Source organism: Equus quagga, unplaced genomic scaffold (assembly GCF_021613505.1).
Source record: "Equus quagga isolate Etosha38 unplaced genomic scaffold, UCLA_HA_Equagga_1.0 HiC_scaffold_35_RagTag, whole genome shotgun sequence".
In the NCBI taxonomy this organism is placed as follows: domain Eukaryota; kingdom Metazoa; phylum Chordata; class Mammalia; order Perissodactyla; family Equidae; genus Equus; species Equus quagga.
This window is the reverse complement of record NW_025793616.1, coordinates 520,779-548,771: the sequence shown is the minus strand read 5'-3', so window position 1 is coordinate 548,771 and position 27,993 is coordinate 520,779. Positions and strand designations below refer to the sequence as shown.

General features: G+C 41.0%; 1 pseudogene; it reads left to right on the top strand.

Moving 5' to 3' along the window:
* LOC124232229 (steryl-sulfatase-like) overlaps positions 1-27,765 on the top strand; it is a 76,244-nt pseudogene extending 48,479 nt beyond the window's left edge.
* Positions 27,766-27,993: the final 228 nt, after the last annotated feature.

Here is a 27,993-nt window from a genome sequence, read left to right as displayed (position 1 = left end):
AATAGAAAACTGGTTTGGAAACAGCGCTTTCTAACAAGCGTCACAGAGTAAACTGTAGAATAATTTTCTCTGCGCTTACCTAGATAGATTGAGTAACTCAGCTATCATCCTCTGTGACTCCCCATCATGGCAATGTCCCATCAAGATGTTAAAAGCATGAATTTGACAATTACTTGATCAAATTTTAAATTTAGACGATGCTTTTTTCTCTGCTCATACATTTTCAGAAAAAAATAATCCAGATTCCTCAACGTATTTTTCTTTTATCTCTCTTGCAACTTCATCTCCAACTTTCCTAGTCTGTTTCTCCTCTGCAACCCAACTCAACATCTGTTGACTCAGGGCAGGTGTTCCCACATCAGAGGCATCCTTTGTGCTTTTTGTTGGCCCCCAATCAGAGTTATCTGTGGGTATATCTGAGCCATACTTCAAGACTTTGAGTTTCTGTAGGGCAAGATCCTTATTCATATATCTATGTGTTCCCTGTGGGGTTCTGAGAATCTGAGCACAGATTCTGGGTGCAGACTCTGCAGCTCCACCTGATACTGTCACTTACTTTGCTGTGTAATCTTAGCCAGAGTTTTCTCAGCTGTGAAACGGGAGTGATGGTGAGGAATGAATGAGTTAATGTCTCTAATGAACTTAAACAGTTCCTGGAATGTGGTAAACTCCATCATGATTCCTGATCATAGGAAGTCATTGCTTAATAATATGTGTCAAGGGTCCAGTGCTCACCATTTGAGTTCCTGTTAACTTCATTTAATGACAGTCATAGCATTTCCTGGGAGAGCAGTGTGCTGTACTTTCAAAGCCTAGTGGGCACATTTTGTGCATGTCTCTTTCCATCTAATATGGAAGGAGGAATATGACTCAAAGGTACACTGTCTGACAAGCGAGGATATTTGCTCATCAATACATGCCTGGGAATGTGTGGGCATACTTCATCAAACATGCTTTCCCATAGGCAGAGTGTGCCTGGATTTGTCTATCATCTGTTGAAAGTTTTAAAAAATATTTTGTTACCATTGCTGTTATAAAAACACTCCTTTTACGGCTTTGGAAAGTTGCATGAGATTTTATTTATTGATACATTTCTTTAGTTTCTGAATATAATTTAAGAACTATAAGACGAGAGTCTTATGATGTTCCACACAGTGGGTTCAGATTTTCCTGATGGAACATATCCTGAGTATGATAGTTTGTTATCATAAAACTAGCTGGTGATGAAACCCTACCTGGTGCTGCCACACCTGCATACAGGCTGTCAGCAGTAGCTGGGTCTGGGGACTACAGACACAACTGCCCTCCACAGTCCTCTGCCTTCCTCAAGGGTGCTCAGAGAATCTCACCTGAGCAGAGGTAAGCCCCTTCATTGCACCTGTGCAGACTGTTCCACCAGGGGGCTATTTGTGGCTTGGAGCTGTCTTGGGGATCTGGAATCTCTAGCAGGATGTGACATTTCTAGGGTCTTTCCAGCAATTTTGTTTTGTTTTCAAAGTGGTTATACATTGAGCGATGCTCTCATGGGCTTTTCCTCCATTACCTGTAGGTCTGCAAAGTCACCAGAGCAGGACAGACCCCTGATGTCTGAACCATGATGTACACACACTTTGGTTGCTCCCATGGATTTCTGTGGCACTCTCTGCTTTGTGTGTTTGTGTGTGTGCACACTCTGCAGTATTATCTGTTTTCACAACATAATATACATACATGGATAGGCTTTTATATAAATGGTAACAGATGGAAAGGCTGTTTCATTTTCTTATAGTGAAATTGAGTCACTCTACCAAACGAAAACAAGTATTTCCAATAAGTCTTTTTCAGTTTTCTTGGTATAATTGACTAACAAAAATTGTATATCTTTAAGATATTCATCTTGATGTCAGGATATACATATACATGGTGAGATGATCACCACAGTCAAACTAATTAACATGTCCATCAGTTCACATAGTTACCATTTTCTTTTTGTGGTTAGAACACTGAAGATCTACTGTCTTAGCAAATTTCAAGCATACCATACAGTATTGTTAACTATAGTCACCGTACTGCATACTAGATCTCCAGAACTTATTCATCCTGCATAACTGAAACTTTGTACCTTTTTACCAATGTCTCCTCATTTCCCCCTCCCCACAACCCCAGGCAACTATCATTCGACTCTCTGCTTCTATGAGTTTGACTATTTAAGGTTCCACATGAGATCATGCCGTATATGTCTTTCTGTATCCGGCTTATTTCACTTACCATAACGCCCTCAAGGTCCATCCAAGTTGTCACAAATGATAAAATTAACTTCCTTTTAAAGGCTGAATAATATTCTGTTTTTTATATAGACCATATTTCTTTATCCATTCATCCATTTATGGACATTTAGATTGTTGCTATATCTTGGCTATTGTGACAAAAGATAACAACTGTTGGGGAGGATATGGAGAAAAGGGAACCCTTGTGCACTGTTGCTGGGAATGTAAATTGGTGCAGCCACTATAGGAAACAGAATTGAAGTTCCTCAAGAAAGTAAAAATAGAACCACCATATGATCCAGCAATTCCGCTTCTGGGTATATAGCCAAAGGAAATGAAGTCAGAATCTCAAAGAGGTATCTGCACCCCTGTGTTCATTGCAACATTACTCACAATTGCCAAGATATGGAAACCACTCTCTACTCTTTAACCACACGCTTCTCACCCACGGTCTCTCATGTGGGTTTGTAGCCAGTTGTGCCCCCTACCATCACCTGGTGGCCCTTGCCTTTTGCCTTAAAGATGATATAGCTATTAACTCCTGGAGGAGTTCAGTGTCACAGTCCTTCTTAATTCTCCAGTTTAAGTTAGTCATTGTGAGTTTCTCTAACCAGCCAACCTGTGATCCTCTTCTGGCAGTATATGGACAAGTCAACACCAATTGTCCTGCTGGGGAGAACAAGTGGTATTGAGGGATTGTTCAGGTTTGCAGACAAAGCTGGATTGTATCTGCACTCCACCACTTATTAGATGAGTGACTTTCAGTATGTAACTTCTCTCAGCCTCAGATATTGTATCTATACAATGGAGAGAGATAGTAGCATCCTCATGGGGTAAAGTAAGGATTTAATGAGATGAAACGCATGTCATCATCCATGTCACGTAGTAGGTGATCAGTTCAATTTATCCATGAGAAATGATCCTTATACAACCCTGTGAGGTAATTCACATTGTTATGTCTACTTTGACCTAGAGAATGCAGAGCAGTTAGTCAACTGGGGAGACACACGTGTACTTATATCTCTATCTCTATCATCTCTATCTGTATATTAGTGAAATTTTTATTTTGGAATCACTTTAGATTGACAGGAGAATTACAGGGATAGCAAACAGAATTCCTGTATTGCCTTCCCCCAGCTTCCCCAAATGTTACCTTTCTGCGTAACCATGATGTATTTGTCAAAAAATTAACCTTGGTATATCACTATTAACTGAACTATAGATTTTCCACTGGTGTCGTTTTTCTATTTCATGATCCAGTTGCAACTGCCACATTGCATCTGGAAGATAAACTTTTACATCCTGCCTTTTCGTTATCTTAGTATTTTGGTCTACTTTCCCATTTATTTTTTCTGTTTTATTTTAACCAGTAGGGCAATAAGTTTATCCACTAGCTGTTAATTAAAATAGCCCTTTTATGCTAGCTAGCAACCACTTATTTTGTTGTTGTTAAACTTGGAGTGAAAATACTGTGAGCTTGATCTAGTAGAAGGGTAAGCAGGTGAATATTCTGAGAGTTTGATCCAGAAGGTTAAGCAGATAGAAATGCTGTGAGCTTGATCTAGGAGAAGGATAAGCTAGAAACATCCTGTGAGCTTAATGCAGTACAAGGATAAGCAAATGAACATTCTATGAGCTTGATCTAGTAGAAGGTTAAACAGATGAACATTCTATGAATTTACTCCAGTAGCATAAGCAGGAACATTCTATGAGTTTAATCTAGTAAAAGGATAAGCAGCTGAACATTCTATGAGCTTGATCTAGTAGAAGGTTAAACAGATGAACATTCTATGAGTTTAATCCAGTAGAAGCATAGGCAGGTGAACATTCTATGAGTTTGATCTAGTAGAAGGATAAGCAGATGAACATTCTATGAGTTTGATCTGGTAGAAGGATACGCAGGTGAGCATTCCATGAGTTTGATCTAATAGAAGGATAAGCAGGTGAACATTCTATGAGCTGGATCGAGTAGAAGAATAAGCAGATAGAAATGCTGTGAGATTGACTCAGTAGAAGGATGAACAGGTGAAGATTTTATGAGCTTGCTCTAATAGAAGGATAAGCTGGTGAACATCCTATGAGCTTAATGCAGTACAAGGATAAGCAGGTGGTAATTCCCATGCTGAGATTTTTCCTACAGCTCACTCTGTTACTGACAGCTTGAATAAACCATGGCAAATTATATAAACTTTCCGTTTCTTGGATGTGATATTTGTGAAGTGAGAATAGTATTTGTGAGATGATTACCTTAAGATCATGTTGAGAAGATGAAGAAAGTGGAAGAGTTTTAACGTTCTTGGGAGGACACCATAGAAACTACAAACTATCATATGAATTTTTGTATGAATTTTCCCTAAACCGTCTGTTCATATAAAATATATGAGTGCCTGCAGTTTAAAGATCATGCCTGTAACAGGAATTCAGTCTACAATTGTCAGCTGCAATTCAGTCTACAATCACCAGAATTCAGTCTACAACAGTCAGAAACTAGCATTAAGAAATAGTTTGCTTCGGGGCTGGCCCTGTGGCCGAGTGGTTAAGTTCGCGTGCTCCGCTGCAAGCGGCCCAGTGTTTCGTTGGTTCGAATCCTGGGCACGGACATGGCACTGCTCATCAAACCACGCTGAGGCAGCGTCCCACATGCCACAACTAGAAGGACCCACAACGAAGAATATACAACTATGTACTGGGGGGCTTTGGGGAGAAAAAGGAAAAAATAAAAATCTTAAAAAAAAAAATAGCCAACTGTTAAAAAAAAATAAAAAAAGAAATAGTTTGCTTCAAGATCCCTTAAATCTCTGTCTTCAGTAATTCATTTTTTAAATTTAAATGTCATTTATGTCCACAGTGAACCATGCATTATATCCCTGCTATGACTCAGTACTCTCTTTCCACTTTCTTCATTTATTTTAACTCTTTATTTTTAATTCTACATACCACTTGGTGGTTGAAAATGTATTTGCGAGTAGCCAAACTTGAACTATCTCCTTCCTCCTAGCCCACCCCCTGCGGTCATTACTCCCATGGTGTACAGCTCTATGCTCAGCTTGTTGTAAACTCAAGGGGAACTACTTTGGGCGAAACAGTGCATCTGTTTTTCCATCTGCCCATACGCTAACTGCATGGCTTCAGAGACTACAGCCTGGCCTCTCTAAGCCCTAGGCTAGCATGCTGCTGTCTCAGTCCCCCAAGACCCATTAATTACAGACCTTGGTGAGCATCTTCTGTGACATGCCTATTGACATTGTGACCCATTCCCAGCTCACCTCTCCAGCCCCTTCCAATACCCCTTTCTTGCTCTATTTAATTATATTCAAATCACTTCCTATGTACAAAGCTCTTTTCCTCAACTAAATGGTAAGAGCTATCCTGATCATAAACTGATAGCAATGATGACAATGGCCATTTTTGGTGCTCTTCCTCTCTTCCAGGCACTAGACTTGGCAATTTGGATCATAATCCCAGGTAATACTCATGCCTTTCATGTTGAGAATGTGAGGCACAGAATGCTTGATCCATTTGCCCAAGGGCACAGAACTGGTGTTTTCATTTTCTATGGCTGCTTAACAAATTACCACAAATTTGGTGGCTCTCAAAACAACAAAAATTGATTGTCTTATAGTTCTGGAGTCCAGATGTCCAAAATGGGTCCACTTGGGCTAAAATCAAGGTGTCAGCAGAGCTGCGGTCCTTTCTGGAGACTCTAGGGGAGAATCTGTTTCTTGGTCTTTTCCGGTGTCTAGAGGCCGCCTGCTTTCCTGGACTTGGGGCACCTTTCTTCATCTTCAGAGCCATCCGTGTAGCATCTTCCGATCTTTCTCTCTGACTACAATCTCTCCTTCTCTGATTCCAGTTCTCCTGCATCCCTCTTTCCTTTATAAGGATCCGCTCAGATTGTCCAAGATCATCTCCCCTTTTGCCATATAAAGTAAAATATCCCCAGGTTTTGGGGATTTGGGCATGGACATTTTGGGGCGCCATTATTTTGCCTACAATAGCTGGTAAAAAGTACTGATGGAATTTGAACTCTCTGACTCCAAAATCACTGATTTGAGTCCTTTATTGCTCTGAGATTTGAGTCTCCCTGATTATAGTCATCACTTATGACCACCAGGCAGTGCTGGCTATGATAGTAGTGATGATCTCATATGTATTTTTTCACCACAACGTGTACAGCCTTGCTCATGAAATTCTCATTGAATCTGTGTCATCAGAACACTTCCTCCTTCCATATTGGCCTCCCCACATTGAGCTTTGAAGTAAGCCCTAACCTGAGCGTTGAAAAGACTTACAAATCTCCTGCCCTCTCCTTGACATTTTAGGGGGGAAAGCAAACAACTAGGAAGGAGGTATCCAGGTTCCAGGCATTCTTCGTTGGCCGGGAGTGATACCGGCTGGGCTGGAGATTGACGAGCCGACGAGCAACGTGGACATGTTTACTACAGTGGCCAAACTTGTGGGATCACCACTGCCTAAAGACAGGTACTGTGACTCAGAGGCACTTGGTATTGTCTTGTTCAGATTTTGCAGGCAAGTATGTTCTGGTTTGCCTGCATGATGGCATGCTACCTCCAGCTGGACTTATAATCTGTGTGCAGTTATGGGCCTTAAGTGGTGGATCTGCCTAGGTAACCCCCTCACCCCCTGTCAATCCTGTTATCCCAGTGGGAGGTAAACCCTGAGGCATGATGTGGATGGATGATCTTTAATTGAGGCTTGCTGATCCTCCTTCCTGCCTGTGCCCATCATCAACTTGCCAAAGGGCAGCTGGGCAAATGCTCCTCTCACTCTCCACATTTTAATCCCATAGCTTTCCCTTTGGCCCCACTTCGTGGCTCTTTGCTGCAGCAGCAAGAAAAGCAGCTGGTTTCCTAGTTAAGGGCCCTATTTCCCAGCATGTTTTCCAAATTCAAGTCCTAAATGAAATGTCTTTCTCCTAAATTTAAATACAACTTCATATGACATTGCCAATGGTTTCTTCTTAAGTCTTATTACCAATCTGAAGAGTTTTAAGTGAAGCATGCTGATTAATTGTTTTCATTAGTTTGTGGCAGGCCAGGCTAATGTCATGCAGGCAGACTGAAAATCTTGTTTAAATTCTGCTGCCAGGGGAACGAAGAGGAAACAGGAAACCAGAGAGGAAACAGCAGCTCAGCCAGAGCTGAGTTCATGGATAGATGCTCACCTCCATTGTGTCAAGCTCGTTTCATTGTTTTGATTTTCTGTACTGTTTTCAAAATTCTGCTTTAGGTATATCTTTCCCCCAAACACACACACACACACACACACACACACACACACACAAATGTAAAAGGCGGCAGTGTAGAGTTCAGCCGTTCTCAAATTTTGTGATCTCAAGACCTAGGTACACTCCTCAGGTACACTCCCAAAGACCTTTTGTATTTTGGAGTTGTATCTAGTAATGGTTTCATATTAGCAATTACACCTGAAAGCACAAGAGCACCCAAGGACAATTCCATTGGCTCACAGAGAGATGATGTCATCACCTGCCATGTAGCCACTGGGAGAGTCCACTGTATGCTCCTGAAAGAGTCAGAGTCAAAAAGGCAAAGGATGCTGTGTATTACTGTGAAGATACGTTTTGACCTCATAGACCTCCTGAGAGGGTGTCAGGGATCCCTGCGGGTCTCTGGACCACACTTTGAGAGTAGCTGGTCCTGTGGATAAGAGCAGAGATCCAGTGCTGTACTGCTTGGGCTCAGATCTTGGCTTCAGTGCTAGCTAAGTGCGTAACTTACTGAGCCTTGGTTCCTTGTCTGAAAACTGGATTCAGTAACAGTGCTGACCTTACAGGGTCAATATGAGGATGAAAAACATTAGTGCATGTGAAGTGCGGTTTAGAGAATGCATGAATATTTGCCATTTTTGTTTCACTGGCCATACTGTGAGGTAAAATGTACAAAGTACAGTTCTTTCATCCCCACATTTAATATTCATCCAGAATCTTAGAATCATAAAATTTGAGGGCTGAATGGGACTTTTAAGATCTGCTCTAGTCAAATTACTCTTTTTCTCCTTTGGAGACAGACAGAAAACTTGGCAGCAGTAACTAATAAAAGGTCTTTTCTTATGTAAAGCCAAAGCTCTCACTCCTTACTATCTACTCATTGGCCCTAGTTCTTACTCTTGGAATAAAGCTTAACATTTCCTTAAGTAACTTACACAGAATGTCCAGGTAATTTCATTAATTGCATTCTTCTGTCATGGCTTATAACATTAAAATCATCACCACTCTTTGCTTTCACAATATCTTTAAATGTGTTTCCATCCAAATGGAGAAAGACAAGAGAAGGAAGAAGTTCAGAAGCAACGAGGAAAATCCATAAGGGAAACCTTGCTGCCAGAACCTCCTACCCACGCCAGTTGAGGCTGATGGAGGTCACTGTTTTTCTTGTACACGCTCATTGAAGAAGGAAGCAGCCACCCCTCTTAGGCAGACCCAGATATTTTGTGTGTGAGCCAGACCCTTCAGTAGAACCCATTCTCAATATTGAGGATTCTTTGTGATGCTTGTTGACCAAAGTCAACCCAATGATAGTGTCTCTGGGTTGAGGCCCAAGGCCCTATAAAATGCCATCAGCATCCTAAAGACAGCACGGATAATAAAACAGAAATCTGCTTCCAAGCCCCTCATGGGGATAAAGGTACGGCACAATATCTTGCTTAAATCGCATTACCAACCAAGTCCAGAAAGCATCTTTATGTATCTGCCCTGGAGACTTTGAACATCTAAAGCAATGATTCTCACCCGGGGTGACAATTCCTCCCAGGGGCCATTTATCAATATCTGGAGACATTTTTGATTGTCTTGACTCAGGATGCTACTGACATCTAGTGGGTGGAGGCCAGGGATGCTGCTAAACATTCTACAAGGCACAAGGCGGCCCGCACAGCAAAGAATGATCCAGCCCAATATGTCAGTAGTACTGAGGTTGAGAATTGCAGCTTGAAAGCTTATTATTGCTCTTTTATAGAAAATGTTGATTTAATGTAGAACCTTATCAACACTTTTCAATAAAAAGCATCTGGATAATATCCTCATATCTATATTCACCTACAAATTAGATCCACAGATATCTACTCTTTAGAAAATACCTTCAACTCTTTCCCACTAAATGAATGGAAATCAGCTTTCTTGATGTTTTGCTTGAGTGATATTGCATTGATATTTTTCAAGAGAATAAACTCAGACGGTCGGATCCAAGCTGTTTGAGGAGCACTTAATGAGGTGTCCTCACTGGTTTCTACATGCTTTGTCAGAATGAGAGGATTTCTGGGTAGAAGACCCTTGGCCTTCAAGTGCAACCTTGTAATGCTCAAGAAGCATTTTCTGCCTGGGGGGTGCCTTTCCTGACCAATCAAAGCTTGGTGGGAGATGAGAAGCCCTTTAATGCAGTTCTACGTAGGAGGGCCAGGGGTACACATAAGAGATTTTTGCTTTGCAGTCTCAGCACTGCTGTGAGAATAGTTCCCTAATTTGACCCTGTGGTGTGCCTCTGAGATTCCTTTCTGCAATGCATTTTTCCTTCATACATACTAAAGCAGTTCATTTGCATTCTGTGACACAGTTTATTAAAACAATTTTGGAGCCGTCACCCCTGGCGTATTCAGAAAAATCATTCCCCCTGTGTCACCAAATAAGCTGATTCTGGAAATAAATGGAGGGCAACCTTTTTTGGTGACAGAAAATCTATGCAACAGAGCCTTACATGAAAGAGAAGTATAATACCTAAATGTATTAGCTCATTAAAGTGAAAATCCTACCTGTCAGTCTCATCTTTGCAAGCAGGTAGAATATTTCCATGCTAAGGCCATGACCATGCTCCTTCTTAATGTTGGTAATAAAGGATTGCAAAATGCCGTAGTTGGTTAGACCTTTAGAAAACATCACAATTCTGGCCATAGCCTGTGTAGCTGGAAGGGAAGGAAAGGGAGTTCCTGAGAATCAACTTTTAGAAGTGAAATGCTTAAGTCTCCTATTCCATAATTAAGATAAAATTTGATTACTTTGTCTTTCCAAGTTAGGAAAAGAAATCAATACTTTAATGCTTGATATTACTTGTGTCTAATGAATATAAAGGAAGCAACTTAGTTCTCCCAGTAAATTTTGCTGACATACAGCCAGGCAACCACTTCAATCTATCACTACAATAAAATAGTCAGTGAGCTGTATGTAGTTCACCTTTGTTTTGCAGAATAAAAGGTGAAACTCTTCATGTACCTCCAACCACTTACAACTGTTCTTGCTTTATATTCAAATATGGCAGAGTGTTTAATGTTTATGAAAGGAAATATTTTTTAACTATAAAAATAACTTTCTGGATACTTGAGATTCCCTTTAGTTTATTTAAGATATACCTACTTTCTTTAAAAGTGTTTCCTCTCCTATTACTTTCTACATTGAAAAAAATCACATTATTTTGAATAGCGTACAGGTAAGTCACAAACATTGTGCCCCAAATTAACCTTTGTCAGTCACCAAAATTTTCCTTTCTTTGTGCCCCCTTCCCTGAGAAAACTTTCCCTTCTCCTGTGATCCCCAAATCCGACCCAGAGTTGGCCAGGCAGAGCAGGTGGGAAGCACATGCCAGCTAGATGGGTCAGTCAGCTGAGAGAGAGACAGCACATTCATGGAGAAATGCGGTCACTGTAGGCCAAGGAAAGTTCCAGAAACATGCTCTTTTCAATTATTTGGAAGTTGTCCCCATGCTAGTGACTTTACCCTGAAATTCAAAAACAAAGCTTCTTAAAAATGAATTTTTAACATTGCTACCCTTGTGATAAGTCAAGGACCCAAAGAGAATATTCTCATTTTCCAAATTAAAAACAACCTTGAACATATTTTTCAGAATCAAGCAGACACTACCAAAGAAAGAACTCATACAGTTTTATAGCAGTGTCTACAAACGTACTATGCAAACTTGAATTCGTTTGTAGAAAAGGCCAGTTAGATGAGTCCCATAGAAAACAGTGATGCTTTGTGTCTGTTGAAAGTGCTTGGGCTCTTCTCCCACAAATCACAATATAATGGAAACATTTACTTACTGGCAATGTCAAGGCAATTGTGCCGCCTCTGGCTTGTTGTGGTTAACTGTGACACGCACATATGATTTAAAACAATCACGAGTATTTGATAGCTTAGACACCCTGTAGAAGTTTAGCTCAACAGAATCACTTTCAGTTTTTCATGGCAGAAATGAGCCTTTTTTTGACAGCCCATGTTTCTGCAGCACTGTGAAATGGTGGCTTTCTCTAGCAGAGTGATTTATTGCTGGCTTCTAGGAAAGAGCACATTAGGTGTAGTATATTAAAAAAAAAACCCAAAATCCTGAGATCTATCTCTGCATTTGAAGAAAAAGAAGTTTGAAGACTAGACTTTGCTTCCCTCCTTTAAAAAACAAACACTGTTTTGCTTTTAAGTCAGAAAATACATTGTGAGATGTGGAGTCTTATTTTTTTAATCAAATCCTCCTCATATTATCATGACCCGGTTAAGTTATGAAATACTGGTCTGAAGAAAGCAGTTCTAGCTCCTGTGTTCTTAAATCAAGTGTGGAGTCTTGATGGCTTATGATGAAAAATGGCTTCAAGAAATAGAGGTAGAGATTGTGTCCAAAAAATGGAGATTCATTCTGGGCCCGGAGTGGCCAGGGAAAGGCCTCTGCACGTGGAGGTGGTGGAGAGGGATGGGAACTCTGTCCCATCTCCCACCGGCAGGTCACTTTTTACCACTAGCAGCTCTTCATGCTTATACTCCACACTTACCCTCTCATCCCTTCCTTTTTCCCCCACCCTATTTGGGATCTCATTTTCTTAAGGACTGAGACTTTCTTGAAAGGAATTTCAAAGGAACAAGGGACAAGAACTGCCACTTCAGGATTGAAATAACATTTCAGAGAACACACTGCTTCTAACTAGAACCATCTCTCCACCTTGCTTCTTTCTGTTCCTCTCATGGTGAACAGGAATGTAGCCTTGGGAAGTGAGCCAAGTCCATCTTTTGTTCTTATTTTTAACTTATGATAATAGAATATTTTCAGTCCATAGACTTCTGTGGAGTACATGATTAGTAACAAGGATTGAGGCCAGAGAAGTGCTAAGCAACGAGGCTACAATTACATTACAGGGTTTTTAGTGACACCAAAATAAACCGCAAAAAAATCTAAGAGATGCAGATCTCTCGGGAACACTTACCCAAACTATATAACCAAGTTCAACTTCGAGTTTCTATATTCCTTATAAGAGAGGATGACAGGGATGGAGAGCTTTTAATCAGAGAAAGAAAATCCTCGAGTTAAATAACTACTTCTTTCAAAGCAGCTCTCTGCCCCTTGTTTCGATGGCAGTGGCCTAGTGTGTCAGTGACTTTCATTCCTCTAGTCACTGTTAATATATGTTTAACTCAAAACAAAATTTGGGGCTTTTTTCCTTTATTTAAAATGCAAATAATTTTATTTTGCTCATCACCAGTTGTATATAGCTATTGTTTGCCATCTGGAAAGTTGCCCTTCTTTGCCTAGCTGAATCCCCAATATTAAAGGAGATATTTACATTTGGGAACACTCCATTCCCAGGTATTTAATATCATCATCATTATTATTTACAAATTAATTCATTCTGGTTTAGAAATTCCCTTTCATTAGAGTCTATCTACTCCAAGTTGCCTTATGCTATATATATATTTTTTTAACCCAAATTGTCAAGTATTCTTATTTTTGATAGAGCTATAGTTCATAATTAAAGCTTGCCCTTTGGTAAGACAATAGGCAGAAACTTTGGTATGAGAGAAGCAGTGGGGAGAGCAATTGAGAGCATGGATGCACAAGCAGCTGGGTTTCAGTCCTGTCAGTTCTTACTAGTCACATGACCTTGGATAAGTCACTTAGGCTTTCTGTCCTTCATTTCCTCATCTCATTGTCGTGGGATGAGAATGGTCCCAACTCATGTGCTGCTTGGAGGATTAAACGAGTCCATGCATGAACAGAGCTGGTCTTGCTGCGCTGCATTTGGCACCCAACAGGGGAACTTAACTATGACTATGTGGCTCTATAATGCTCTCCTTTGCTGGGAGGAGAGCTCAGAATTTGGCACGTTTTAGCCCAAGCACACTGTGGTCATTCACCAGCTGATGTCCACCTGATTTATCCCACAGGATCATTGATGGATGTGACCTGATCCCCCTGCTTCAAGGGAAAAGCCAATGCTCGGATCATGAGTTTCTCTTCCATTACTGTGACTTCTACCTAAATGCTGTGCTCTGGCACCCATGGAACAGTGAGTAGACAGACCTTGCGATGCTTCTAGTACTTTGTGCAATCAGTACCGCATGAGTAGATGAAATTGCAAGAGGGCTTTGCTCTACAGAAGCCAAGAGATGCCTACTTGCCACTGTGCTTTGCTTTGAAGTCTTCCTCCTCTTCCTGTTTTCTCTTATTCCTTCTGGTGCCATGGTTGTCCAGGTAGGACATCATTGGACCTTGGCATTCACCAGCCTTACTCCTCTTTCCCAGCAGAGAAGCTCAGGTTCTCAGCAGGGCCCTGCAGCCCCTTCCTTCATGTCCCAGCATGTCATCTCCTGGCTCATCTCTCTGAGTTTCAGCTAAACAGCCTCTCTGCTCTGTGCATGGCTGACTTGTGCTTGCAGCTTCCTCTACCTGGAAGGATATTTCTTCTTTTGTTTCCTGAATAACGATTGTCAGTACTCCCAAAACCCCACTGAAATGCCACCTCCACCCTCCCCCAACCCCGCCACCTGCTCTCAAAGCACTTCTGGCACTCCCATGGCTTTGCACTATGGCACTGAACTGCCTTTAGATGTTTACCCACCTTTCACTCCCAAGCCTCAAAGATGGCAGAGTGTGACTCATCCATGTGGATTTTGTCTCAGATCACTTATATGTGCTGGATTTAGATCTTTAAAGCAAAGTTCAAGTGCATTGATGTTATCATATTTCCCAAACCAGCTCTTTAAATTGTGTGCCCTATCAGTAACAGGATCTAATTTGGGTTTTCAATACCAGTTTTAGAGTTGTATTTCTAACAAACATAAGAACAAATGGGGCCAAGTGATAATCCAAAGTGTAGTGATAGGTTTCAGATTTTTTTTTTGCATATATTTGAACTTAGAATTACCATAATGTTCATATTATTAAGATGCCCAGGAGTCTATGGAAATCCAGGCACTGTTTTTATAAGTATTGTATATGCCAGAGGCAGACGTTTAGGTACAACTTTCAGTTCACTCTTCAGAGGTGAAGTGAGACGTCCCTTTTCTCTGTTGTGCTTTGGGGCTCTCCTCCTGAAGGCTATGCTCTCCGAGGACATGTAGTAACCTCCAAGCTGATGGCTCATTCTTAAACTCAGAGTGAGTCTTGTACTAGCTTTCAACACATCCCTCTCCCCACTCTACCCTGCCAATTTACCAAAGATTCATCATTTATAGAGCAGCCTCTCCATTATTTTTAAACAGAAAAATTGCAAATCTTCCATTAGCCACAGAAATCACACCAGGTTTACCCTTCAAAGTTTCTACTGTAAATCTGAGCAGTTTCCTTGCAATATTTTCTGGAAACTGAATATGACACAAACATGGGCCTAGGATTCTAGACCTGGAAGGACTCTGTTTACCTTTCTCATCAATGTGTCCCTAATGCCAAATTCCCATAGGAAAACTGTTTCTTTTTTAGATAAATTGACAGCATTTAGGTCTGAGCCATCTAACATGAGAGCTCTGCTCCTCACCACTTCTTTTCATAAGGTGCCTATGGGAACAGTAAAGAACAAAATTCTGTGACTCTTGGGTGTTTAAAGAAGTATGACTTCATGTCTTGAACCTTGCAAAATTGCATTTAAATAAAACCAAACCCCCAGTTAGAGAAGCCAGAAGGAACATATTGGATCAGGGTCAATATGTTACGTGGAGAAACACATTATTTGGAGGAGTAAAGAGAAAAGGGACAGGAAGAGACAGAAAATAGAGTAAGTGAGAAAAATAAGACCCAGTTTCTGATAGGCAGCTGTGCCTGAGTTAAAATTTCTTCTTAGGCAGACACAAGTAACATTTCCTCTTATACAATTCCTTAAAACCTTTTGCCTTGAACCAGCAAGAAAAGAGGAGGAATCACAGTATTTCAATGCTGAAATCATTCGTCTAGCTAAAGCATCTCAGTAAACCATGGATTTTATGAATCAACTCTTATTTTCCAGGTTATCTCTGAAACTCAGTGACATGGTTGCTGATGGTTGGCTATCGATGCTTGCTGTCTTGACTATCACACATGACTTCATGGTTATTTATTCAGTATCTCATCTGCTCATTTATTCTGCAAATATTTATTGAGCATCTACTATTTGGCACCTGCTGTGCTAGAATGGCCATCTAGTGAGCAAAGCAGATCAAATTCCCTGCCCCAAGGGGACTGTCAAAGAGGTTAATTTAGGGCACAATGTTTGTGCTTCTGTCTTAGACCATTATGTGCTTCGAGCTGTGTGATGGACTGGGAATGAAGAAATGCGTAAGGAAAGCATGACTCTCATCCATATGGGTGAGTTACCTGTCAAGTGGGGAAAATGGAAAGGAAACTAGTACTAGTTGGATGAATCTGCTTAGATCATCTCAGGCCACCTTGGTAGGAGATTGTCAGTAATCACCTGACTACCTCGTGGGACACTTTCCATAACTCTTAGGGATGAGAGCATTGCCACCTGACCTCAAAATACTTTATTATAAAAGAAAAGAGAAATTTAGTAACAGGTTGCAGTGTGTGCTGGAGCAGGTTCATGATTGGTCAGGAATCTCACCAGCCTGTGGTTAAGCGATTGCCAACCTGAAGTCAGCCAAGCTGGGAGTGTTTCTACCACAGCAGTTGGCACATACTGCAATCTGGGCTTCATCCCTCCCTCAGAGAGAGCTGGCCTACCAGCCCTTCACTGGCACCAGTAAAGTGGAATTGATGGGAAATGTTTTTGGGGTTTTTCTTGAAGATTGACCCTGATCTAACATCTGTTGCCAATCCTTTTCTTTTCTTTTCTTTCTCTTTTTCTCCCCAAAGCCCTCCAGTACGTAGTTTATATTCCAGTTGCAGGTCCTTCTAGTTCATCTGTGTGGGACACTGCCTCAGCATAACTTGATGAGCGGTGCTAGGTCCACCCATGTGATCTGAACCAGCGAAACTCTGGGCCACCAAAATGGAGTGCATGAACTTAACCACTTGACCATGGGACCAGCGCCAATGGGAAATGTTTTTAAGGTCCAGTTACCATTTGTCCTGACTAGTTGGGGGCACAACTATTACAATTCCAGATTTATTTTCCAAAAACTTAGAGCCAGAATGCTGTTTCCACTCTTTTAAAACATGAATCCCTTTTAAATTTTATACAGTGTCTGCTCTATGATTTAATCATTCTATAATTCTATAGCTATAGTATAATAATTCTATAATTTATTTGTCTTAGCAAGTTGAATGGCATAATTTAATTATGGTCTGATATCATTATTCCCATTACATTTTAAAAGAGCTCACAAAAGCAATATTGTAGCATGGATAACTTCTTGCATTAAAATGGGAATTTTGAGTTAAAATTTAGTGTTCAATGTGTATTAAAAAATTTGGTTTTAAGTTTTGACATATGAATCAATGTTATTAAAAATTCAATGCAATGACAACTTGATTTTATGGATAAACGTTTTCTTCGAAAGCGTAGGTACTTGGCTCCAGGATTCTCTTTCAGATTTTGAGCTGATGAATATAGTCTATAAAATAAATGCTCAAAGTAATGTGAGAGCCCGCAAACCAAAGCTGGTCATACAGAAATCCATGGGGTGGCTGTGGGCGTGTCCTGAAAACAACGGAATATAGTACATAATTAATAGTTTTAAGATATTTTCTGCCAACACATGTGAAATCTTGACATCATCTAGAAAAAATGTCCCTTTTATTTGAAATGTCATGCTTCTGTGAGGAAATGGGATCTTCAGGAAGTTTCGAAAATGGGGTGAGGAACAGATCACTGACATTATTCCTCCTCCTAGAGGAAAATGTGGCCATCCTCCTGCTGAACCCAAAGACCTCATAAATCCTGCTATGTTTTCAAGTCAAGTTTGTTGGAAACTGTTTTTCCTGTGATTTAAAGATGAAAATCATTTTAAAAGTCACAAGAAGAAGCAGTAGGATAATAGAATTCATTTTAAAGAAATCTCTGCTCATAATCCAACTTTTTAACATGTGCTGTCTTTCCAAAATAGAGATAAGTAAGATTTAAAATGATACAGCATTCCCATGGTAAGTAAAGAAAAATACTTGATTTTTTCACTATTTAAAACTTTCATACAATTAAAAATTTAATTTTGCCTTTAAAATACACCTAAGACAAGAGAGAAGGTTCTAATTACAGCTGCTTATGTCTTATGAGTTAACCAATGTAAGAACAGCTGTGCTTGGCTTTCATCTTCATTAATAATTTCAGTGGGAATTTGTTGGATGCCCTTTCTTGTCTGATTATTGGAAGTAGGATCTGAAGGGTCAGAAATAAAATATCGAGGGCTGAAGCTGAACTAACATGAGCTGCAGCATTTTCAAATGAAAGCTCTCTGAGAACTTTCCCATACTTCCACTTACCTTCAGAAAGACACCTTCTTGCCCCACTATAACTTTTGTTGCAATTAAAAACAAGCTTATATGTTTCAAGGGTACATTTTAAGTCATAGGATTTTTTTTTTTTCCTTTTTGAATACCTCAACCAAGTGCTGCATCCCACAAGCTTTTGGCCTTTCAGGTGTTCACCCCAGAATTCTTCTCAGCCCAGGAGTGTGGGACAACATGTGTACCTGTAATTGCAGCAGCACATGGTAACAGTGCCCCAGCGTGGAGGGAATCTGCTTTGGCAGCCTAGGAGAAGGAGTGACATAGTAGGATGGAGAACGCTTTCCTGAAATCATTAAGTTTTTATTTAATTTATTTAATCACATTATCACTCGGACTCTTCAGTAATGGGCTTAACTTCCCAAACATTCATTTTCTTTAATGGAAAAAAACTCTCATAAGTGGATTTTGTTTCCTCCACCTTAGTCTATTAAGAATATATTTTCTAGGGTACTTCATATTACCTTATACACAGTGTTAGACAATTCTTGAAATAAGCATCTAATTTGCTACTAAAGTTTTCATTTGTCTGACCTAAGACTACATTAATATAATGATTGAAAAAAGGGCCAACCAGGACTTCCATTAATTTGCTACAATGCAAACTTACTTCCTTATAGAGACAAAACAAATGAAAACTAAAGTTTCTTTTCTGAATACCAACAGAAAAAAGTGTTTCTGAATGCCCAAACCCTTTTCTTCATTCTTAGCTCAGCACCTAGCTTGTTCTGATCTTGCCATAGGTCACCACTTCTGCCCTTGTTACCCCTACACACTTGGTTCTATCATTTCATTGATTTTCTACGTATTTTGCAGATCTCTTTTCTGTGACTTCAACAAGGGGCATATCTCACTGCTCCCAATAGGTCTTCTGTCTCTAACCCCCGCCTCATTTACTGCCATCTGCTGTCAGATCTGGTATTTTCTACAGGGACATTTTAGTTCCAACCAAGGCATGCTGTATTTAAGAACTATTTGTATCTTCTTCACCTATGTATCTTCTATATAAAATGCTTCATAGGCGGTTATATACTTTCCCGTGTTGATCTCTTATTACAGAAACTTGTCATCTTTTTTATGCAACCATTGTATGTCTTTTGAAGAATACATTATAACAATAAACGCTTCCAATTGTTCCATATTGACTGTTCATCAGACACTCTACTAAGCACTTTGCATTTGATATCTCTCAATCCTCGTGATTAAAAGAGATTTTTATTATATCAGCATCAGATTTGGCTGTGAATAACAGAAAACAAAAAGTAGCAGTAGCTTACATCAGAGGGATGTTTATATCTCCATCTCATGAACAGAGTCTAGAGGTGGATGGTCTGCAAGTCTCAGGGATGCAGACTCCAAGCTCCCTTTCACCACCTGGAGGATGCAGCAGCTTCCTCTTCATCCTGAATGATGATAGTTTCCACCCAGGGAGAGCATGATGGATGAATGGATGGACAAGATGAAAGGAAAAGGTCATATGTCGGTTATGTCCTAAGGAAGATGTCCAGACTCTCCCAGTTGAACCCTATAGGCTGCAAGTTGGTCACCTATGCACACCCAGCTTCAAGGGAGACTGGAAAGTGGAGTCTTCATTATGAGTGTCTGTGTGCCCAGGTAACACTTGATAACTGTGGAAGGCTGGAAGAATAGCTAGCGGTCTCTCCCAAGTTATTTCTCTCATTTATAGATTGGGAAGCAGATATGTAGGAAGTCACATAATTGGGATACAGTAACAGAGTTGATAGCAGAGTTGAATTTTTACCCAACACTTTCTGTTTTCAGAGTCTGCCCCTCCGTTAATGGGAACTTCTTCACTTAAGATCATAGGTTCTCTTACTCACAATCACAAAGACCATTCTTCCTCCTAGTTGTCTATGTGGGCATCTCCACACCTCCATGGACTGTTTCTGGGATTCATCCATGTCATCAAATTGCCTAAGTATAGTCCTGCACAGCATAACGACTTTCTGGTTAACAGCAGACTGCACAGATGATGGAGGTCCCATAAGATTACTTACTATACAGCCTAGATGCGTAGTAGGCTATATAATCTAGGTTTGTGTAAGTACACTCTATGATGTTCGCACAATGACAAAATCAACTAATGACATATTTCTCAAAACGTATCCCCATTGCTAAGTAGTGCATGTCTGTGTAGCCTTCCATGGGGACATCAGCTCTGGTCTTCCCTCAACTGGCTCCATCCCTGATCCACACCTGCCGTCATATCCCTGGTTGCCTTCATGTCCATCCTTTATGCCCCTCCATGTACATTCTTTTCTGAAGGTGTGGTGACTTGTGCTTGCCACACTAATGCCTTATGACTGCCCATTTTTCAATGCCAAGAGACCCCAATATAAATGTAATTCCAAAGTCTCTGACTTCCTCGCTTATTTTTCTGCCATCCCCAGATGTCTTCAAGCAGGCTGGATCTCTGTCATGCTGGAGGCTGGGTTGAGCACTGAATGAATTTAGGTAGGGTTCTCTGGGTGGCGCCCAAGGAGAGTCAGCAGAATGTACCAGGCTTCCTGTGTACACACACACTGGCTTTCATGATGACAGCTGGCTTCTTCCCTCTCTTTCAGTTCCTTCCTACTCATCTCTTCATCTCATTCACATCTCATTCATTTACTAATTTACCCAGCAAATTTTTGTTGACCATCTATTCTATGTCAGAGACTAGGTTCTGTGCATGTAAGAGATGTGAGAGATACAGTTGTTGCGTTCAGAGAGCAAATAACCTAGCGAAAGAAATAGACTCCACAGAGAGTAATACACTTTAAGGGCTGAATGTGTGATTAATATTGGTGAAAGGGACAAAGAAACACTGATAACTTCTGGCTGGGGATCTGGATAGGCTCACGGAGGATGCATTGTTACAGACCTTGAAGGATGGGTAGGATGTCCATATACAGAGACAAAGAAGGGAATGGGAGTTTGGTGTGCATTTTATACCCACTTTGTACCAGGTTATACATTTCTGTCCCCCAACATGCAAAACTGAGGCTTATTCAAAGGTGTTCTGTTTTCGGACACTCAGGCATCAATGGGTGGAGCTAAGATTGCTCTAAATCCTACCTGGATTTGAAGCAGCTTCTCTTAGCCACAGCCCTTGGCTGCTTCCTCTTCCTTCTCACTCTTGGAATCATGCGTTCCAATGCAGCCAGCCGCAGGAAGCAGGCAGAACTTGATCTGTAATCCATTATCCCAGTGCTGAATAATGAGATGTCTGGACTATGGAGAACAGGTGGGAATGAGCCTCAGGAGTCAAGAAGAGGACTTGGGCCCACAGTGCTCTGGGATCATCTGTGTGTACTGAGTTAGACGATACTGGTGCCCTAGGGCAGCTCCAGGTGTGGCCACACTGTAAGATCTTTGGGTCTAAGAAAGGAACGGGAGCACTGCTATAGGGTGGCTGGCTGAGGATGGGGCAACATATGGAATGATGTTTGAGGTGTATCGTGGAAGCGAGGAGGTACCATGGGCTTACGGACCATGGGATGGATTTTTAGACATCAGTTAAGTGGATGACATCAACATTACCAACGGGGCAAGCCTAGGGCCCATTGGGTGTGGGTCTCTCACAATGGGAAAGCAGCACAGTATTTGAAATGGTTCTTGAAGAACTCCAGGATAACGATAGGAAACACTGCCAAGACTGAAAACCGAAATGTCTGTGTATGGCGTATATGATATATACATGGAATCCTCCAAGCATCCAAAATAAATCTTGCCAAGACTAGCAGCTGAACAACATTCATCAAGGGAAGTCTAAATCTGAGTGATAAATTAAGAGCCAATGTGTTAAAGCCATTTACATTTAGTTGTCCATGTTCTTTAAGAAGCATTAGTGGAAAAAAGATGTCTTTAGATGTGCATTACAGTGGCAACAGATTTAAGAGCAGACAGAAACCATTGTGTTTTACACATAGCTTGACTTCAGCTTTATAGTCACAGCTATCATGTAGTTGCTCTTTACTTTGAGAGGTTTACATCAGGAATGAATAGTTAATCCTCAAAGCAGTGCCATGAGGCAGGTAGTGTTGTTATCCTCACTTAACAGAAGAGGAGACTGGGGCACAGACAGGTTAACAGTCATGCCCAGCATCACTCACTAGGAAATTGCAGAGCTGGGATTTGAACCCAAACTGTCAGAGCCTGGAGGTAAATGTGACTGCCAACAAAAAGGGTGGTAGAGGTAAGGCAGATCATCCCAAACAAGCTGCCAAAACACGAAATGCTTCTGAACTCAGAACAAAGGATGTCTACACACAGAACTGGTCACTGCTACAAACCCCCATAAATACTAACATAAAGTGAGACATGCTTTGAAAGGTGGACTGGCGTCTGTTGTGCATAATTAAGCATCTTCTGAATGTATCTGCAGAAGGCACTTCTGATGCCTCCATGAACAGTTCTGACTGCAGAGCAAAAGGGTCAGAGTCTGGGTGACTTTTTGTACCCAAGGAGAGCTCATCCATTTGTCCCTTAAGGATGCCCCTTTAAAAATGTTGACCCCAGCCCCTGCCTTCTGGCCAGTGCATTCCCTCTCTCTCTCTGTCTACCCTCTGTACAAGTCTCACGTACCATCATCAGCCTAAGTAAAGACATCATTTCTAACTTTCATAAAGACCTCGCTGTCACTTGGAACGAGGGAGGCCTTGAGCCCCTACACCCCCTCTTGTCTATCAAGCACAGCACAGCAATGCGTTTTCTTGTGTCTCATCCTCATCTATACATCCATTGTTCTGTGACACATGTTCTTTCCTTTAAAGCTGGTAATTCATTCACATGGGTTATTGCCAAGTCTTTGAGACTTATGATGACTGCATATCTCAGTCTGGCTTCTGATCTATTTCATTAAAAGTAAAAGTTTGTTTTATTTATAGTTTAACAATCAGATATTATGGGAGTAAGGAGATACTAGGTTATACTGTGATAATGTTAGCCCTGAAATATCAGGGTCTCAGCCCAGCAAAGGTTTATTCTCACTCCTGCCTTATACAAGATTTTCTCAACCTGGACACCATTGGCATTTGGGGCCAGGTACTTTGTGCTTGAGGGCCGTGCGGCTGTCCTGTGCATTGTCAGATGTTTAGCAGCATGTCTGACCTCTATCCTCTAGATACCGGGAGTAACCCCACCTGTCCCCAGCTGTGACCACCAAACTTGTCTCCAGACTTTACCAAATGTCTTGTTAATGGTGGGGAGTTGAGTGTCTAGGAGGAAGGGGCTCAGCTGTCCTGAGTCACTCAGGGAACACACTCATAGAGGCTCCCTTAACTGCAGTGTCACCAGCAAAAGACATGGCTTTTCTGTACTTTGGCCTGGCAAAGATGTGTCACATTCTGCTCTCGTTTGGCAAGAGCTCCTCACGGGGCCTCACCTAACTGCAGGGAAGCTGTGAAGTTTGCAGGAGCAGGTGGATTATCCATGGTCTCCAGGACAGAGGGAATCATTTTATTTTTGTGGCTTCAAAGATTTAGGTGGGAAGCACTTTTCTTCAGCCCCCATAGGTTAGAAACAGGTGCCCAAAATGTGCTGTAGCAATGTGCGACATTTCTGATCATCTGCTGTGGTGCAACATTTATACTTGCACATGAGAAGAGTTTTCCCAAGTCGGCTTTGTTTTCTCTAACACGGTGGTGCTGAGACTTCTGCAGGGCAGCAGTTTGGAAATTCAGAGGGGCCTAGAAGGGAGAGTGTCCTGGGGCCTGGGTTCTGGGAGCTCTGTTGAGGGCTGCTACTGCTGCTAAATCCAATGTTCAGGATGCAGTGCAAGATTCCTGTCTCATCACTGGAGGCCAGAAGTGCTCAGGGTCCTTGGAGTAAAGACAAATGCAGCCTAGAGGACCCCTCCAGGAGGACATTATCATTTTAAGGAGTGGAGCATGTTCCGACTCAAAAAGGTCAGGGGGGAGCATGTACTGGATATGTTTTTTTTTATATTTTAGGACATAACTAAATTTCAGGTTTGGAGTTCAGCTCCTTTCTTTCCAGAGAAGCAGCAGCATTGCCAAGTGGGCTATACTTCCTCTGTGTTTTTGTTCTTGGGGACCATGGGTGCTCATTCGTGGGGCTTCTGTGCCAAGTAGCCCCGAAACTGCTTCCTGGGGCTGAGTTCCTATAACCTGGAGTAATCAAAGTCCTAACAGCTATTCCTGTTGTGGGATCGTATGCTCCTCAGGTCCCCAGGGAGTCCCAGGGAACCCCAAAACCATGGGATTCAGCTTATCTCATAGCTTATGTCCATTTTAATGAAATAGCTGTTTTAGGATTATACCTGGAAGTTGCTGAATCAGGGTCCAGCTTAGGAGTCAAGCTTTTCTCACTTAAATTCTATTTGCCTTTCTGTCAAAGGACTGTAAACTTCCTTTCATGAATTAAATCATATTTCTTTAGAGGTGATTTTCCATAAAAACGCTTCACCAGATAGGTAGTGATTTCCACTGCATTTTGTATTACAATGAGAAAGCAGTAGTCTAACTATGATATGAGAGTGACATCTTTGACCATTAATTGTGACAATTATTTTTCTTAATTTTTTAAACATTAGTAGAATTACTGTTCTCATCATTACTTGGAATACTTTTTAAAAAATGTTCCATTTAATTTTCCCGCATACTTGCTATAAAATTTAATAACTGTTTCGTCAGATCTTTGGACCTCAGTTATAAATGAGTTTAAGATCCCTTTGTGGTCAAAATATTTATCTGTTACAGAGGTGAGAAAGAAACAATCGTTTTTTCGAGTAGACTGGAATTTTAACAATGGAGAAAAAATTTTTTTAAAAAAACCAACATTTTTCTAGTATATTGAGAAATCTGGGGTGAAATATATTGTCAAAATAATTTTGGAAGACGGAACTAAATATCACCTATTGGGAATGCGAGTTGACATGAGTGGCTCCTGTGTTATCACATGACTGGGATGTACTCTTTCCCTTTGAAATCATACCTTTGGAGATAGCGATTCCCAGGTTCCTGGTGAATAACAAGACAGAGTCCTGAAGTAAGGACCGTATCTTATGAAGCTACAGGGAATAAAATGTAGTCCCACTTCTCTCGTTTGATTAATTCCAAACTGCTTCAGAAAACTACTACAGAGAATAAGCAAATCTATCTTTTTATATAAAGTTTTAAAAATTCAGGTTAGAAGATAAGAAGGCGAACACCCAGATGGCATACCCAAACAAATCTTCAGGAAAGTTAATTCTTAATTCTCCACATGTCTGAGCTACACCACTGCTCCTCCTGGGCGGGAATGCCTGAGGTCTCCTGACGGGCCTCTCGCTTAGCATTTCGGTTCACATCTGGGCAGGACTGAGCTAAGGCAGTAACACAGTCCACGTGCGCGGCTTTCAAAAGCCAAGCGGGAGATACAGGCCCTTCAAATGAATTTGCTCCAGAAGCCTACACTCTCCTGGGGTTTTAAACATACAGAGACTTGACTCGAATGTTAAGTTCGAAGCACCCTCTAGATTTGCAGCATTCGGAGCAAGAGAAGAAGAGGCTTCCCATACATCTCTCTCTGTAACAGCCTTGGCCCAGCTGACCCTCACTGAGGATGGGCTCTAAGTGGCTGCAGTGTCACGGAAAAGGCTTCTGAAGGAAATCTGTCATCCCTGGGAGGAAAGGGGAATGAGAGGAGTTGGTATGAAGAATCTTAAGGTAACCTACTTCCTGTTTAAACTCTGCCACAGGTGGTAAACATGCCCAGGAATTGTTTCTGCAGCCTAACAGGTCCGCGTGTCAGCCTGACTTCATTTTTAAAAGGCAGATGTGCTGAGCACATGTACGTTGACATAGATATTGTGTCCCACCACTCCCAGCATTTACTAAGCCTCAGATGGAGGCATCCCTTTATGCATGCCCTAGTAGAGTCATGTGGAACAGGTCCACATTGCCTGCTCTCTTTCCCAGTTCTTCCCAAACATCCACAGAGAGGATCACATTCCCTTGAATAAGCTTGTCTGCAGTCATGGGCTGTTTGGGGATGGCAGAGACACCCATGACAGTTTTTTTTATGTTGATTCCATTATTTTCTATTTGGACCACTTGGTCCTAAATACCTATAATTACCTAAGGCACTTTGCCATTATATATGCAAGTTATCAAAGCAAATTGAAGAAATGTGTGATGCTACCTAGTGGGAAAATCTCTACAGTTTGATGTAAAAAAGCTGTAAGGATAATGCAAAAAAGGCTGTTCGCATTCTACACCTAATTTCAGTGGGTTCATGCACATTAATTCTCTGTTTTTATCTGCTACCTTTTCATACCCAGGAAGCAGTTTTTAGGCTTCAGAGGATATTTGATTAGCAGTTAGCATCTAGGAAAGTCATAATATTGTGCAATAAACAGGAAATCAATTATTTCATAAGTATTTGTTTGAAAATCTATTTTTTTCCTGAAATTGAATATTTAGGGGTTTAATGGAACATAGAACTTACACTTTAAAAACTGTTTAACCATCCTACTGTAGGATCAATGAGTTCCCCTAATTTGGAACTTTTAACGCCTTTATTAAGGCATAACATACAGACCATAAAATTCCAATTCAATAATTTTTAGTAAAGTCATAGAATTCTGGAACTCTAGCCACCATCTAATATGAGAACATTTCCTTCACCCCCAAAAGATCTCTGTTATGCTTACAGTCCCTCCCCATCCTCACTCCCAGACTCACTTAATTCTGGATTTGATACATTTAGTATTTCCCAAAACTAGGAAAATAAAATGTGACCTGAGGTCCTAGCTTGTTTAAGATTGTTCCCGATGGCTATTTGTGTGTGTGTGTGCACGCACACGCGTGCAAGTGTAGTTTTATCATCTCTCACGTACATACTGGCATTGAGCCTACATTTTCCTTCTGCTTTGTTTTAAACAGAAATAGAAGCTACATGTTTAAAACCTTGAAGCTAGAGTGCAAGACGTGGCAGAGCTAAGAGCTTAAAAACTGTTAGTCAATATATATTTATTGAGAGTCTGCTCTGCATTCCCAAGATGTAAAATTTATTAGACTAAAATGACAATCCTGTTTGAGTTCTGTGCTCAAACAATGAATAGGCTTTTTCCTCTCTCACCAGCACGGCATAGCCTAAGAAATTAGGGATTGGGAAAAGGGAAGAAGGAGGGAGAGAAGAGAGAGAGATTCTGAATAAGAAGAAAATGCCATGGTAATAATAAGTCTAAATTTGCATGATGGCAGCTATGACTTAGTCAGTTGTATCTTGTATTCTTGGGCAGGTAAACAATAATGCATGATTTTTGTTTGTGGTTTTGTTTTTTTTTTTTTTTGTAAGATATGACTTTTACTCTTTGGTGAATTAAGCATGAGAAATATGTACATTTCATCCACAATTGAATCATCAGTCTTTGACTTCTTAAAGCACATGGCAGCATAATTTCTGTGCGTGTTCTCAGTGTGGTAAATATAATGACACTTTCCACATGACAGCAACTCCTGTCCCTGTAAACCACAGGCACGTCCATCTGGAAAGCCTTTTTCTTCACACCCAACTTCACTGCTGAGAGCACCAATGGATGTTTTTCCACACATGTGTGTTTCTGTCATGGAGATTACATCACCCACCATCACCTACATTTACTCTTTGATATTTCCAAAGGTCCAAGAGACAGAAACCCTTTAACTCTGACTACCGAGCCCCAGTTCCAAGAAATCCTGGAAGCTATGCAGCAAGCTACAGATCACTACACCAAGACCCTGCAAGAGGTCCCTAATCAATTGTCACTGGGAAACATTGTCTGGAAGCCATGGCTTCAGATGTGTTGTTCCTCCTCTGGCCTGTCTTGCCAGTGTGACCAAGAAAAACAAGATAGAACAGTCAGCCATTAGCCATTGTGTGTCTGGGGATGAGACAGACGCTCGGTACCTGCTCCAGCTCCTTTGTTACAATTGCACACTGGCAGTGGCACTGGGTGAAGCCAGCTCTGTCAGCACCTAAGATTGGGATCGACTCTTTATCCCATCACCTGAAGTCTCAATCAAGAGCCCACAGTTACGCCACGAGAAAAAAATCAAGGTTTTCAGTGTATAGAGAGACAGATGTTAGACTTAGGCCTT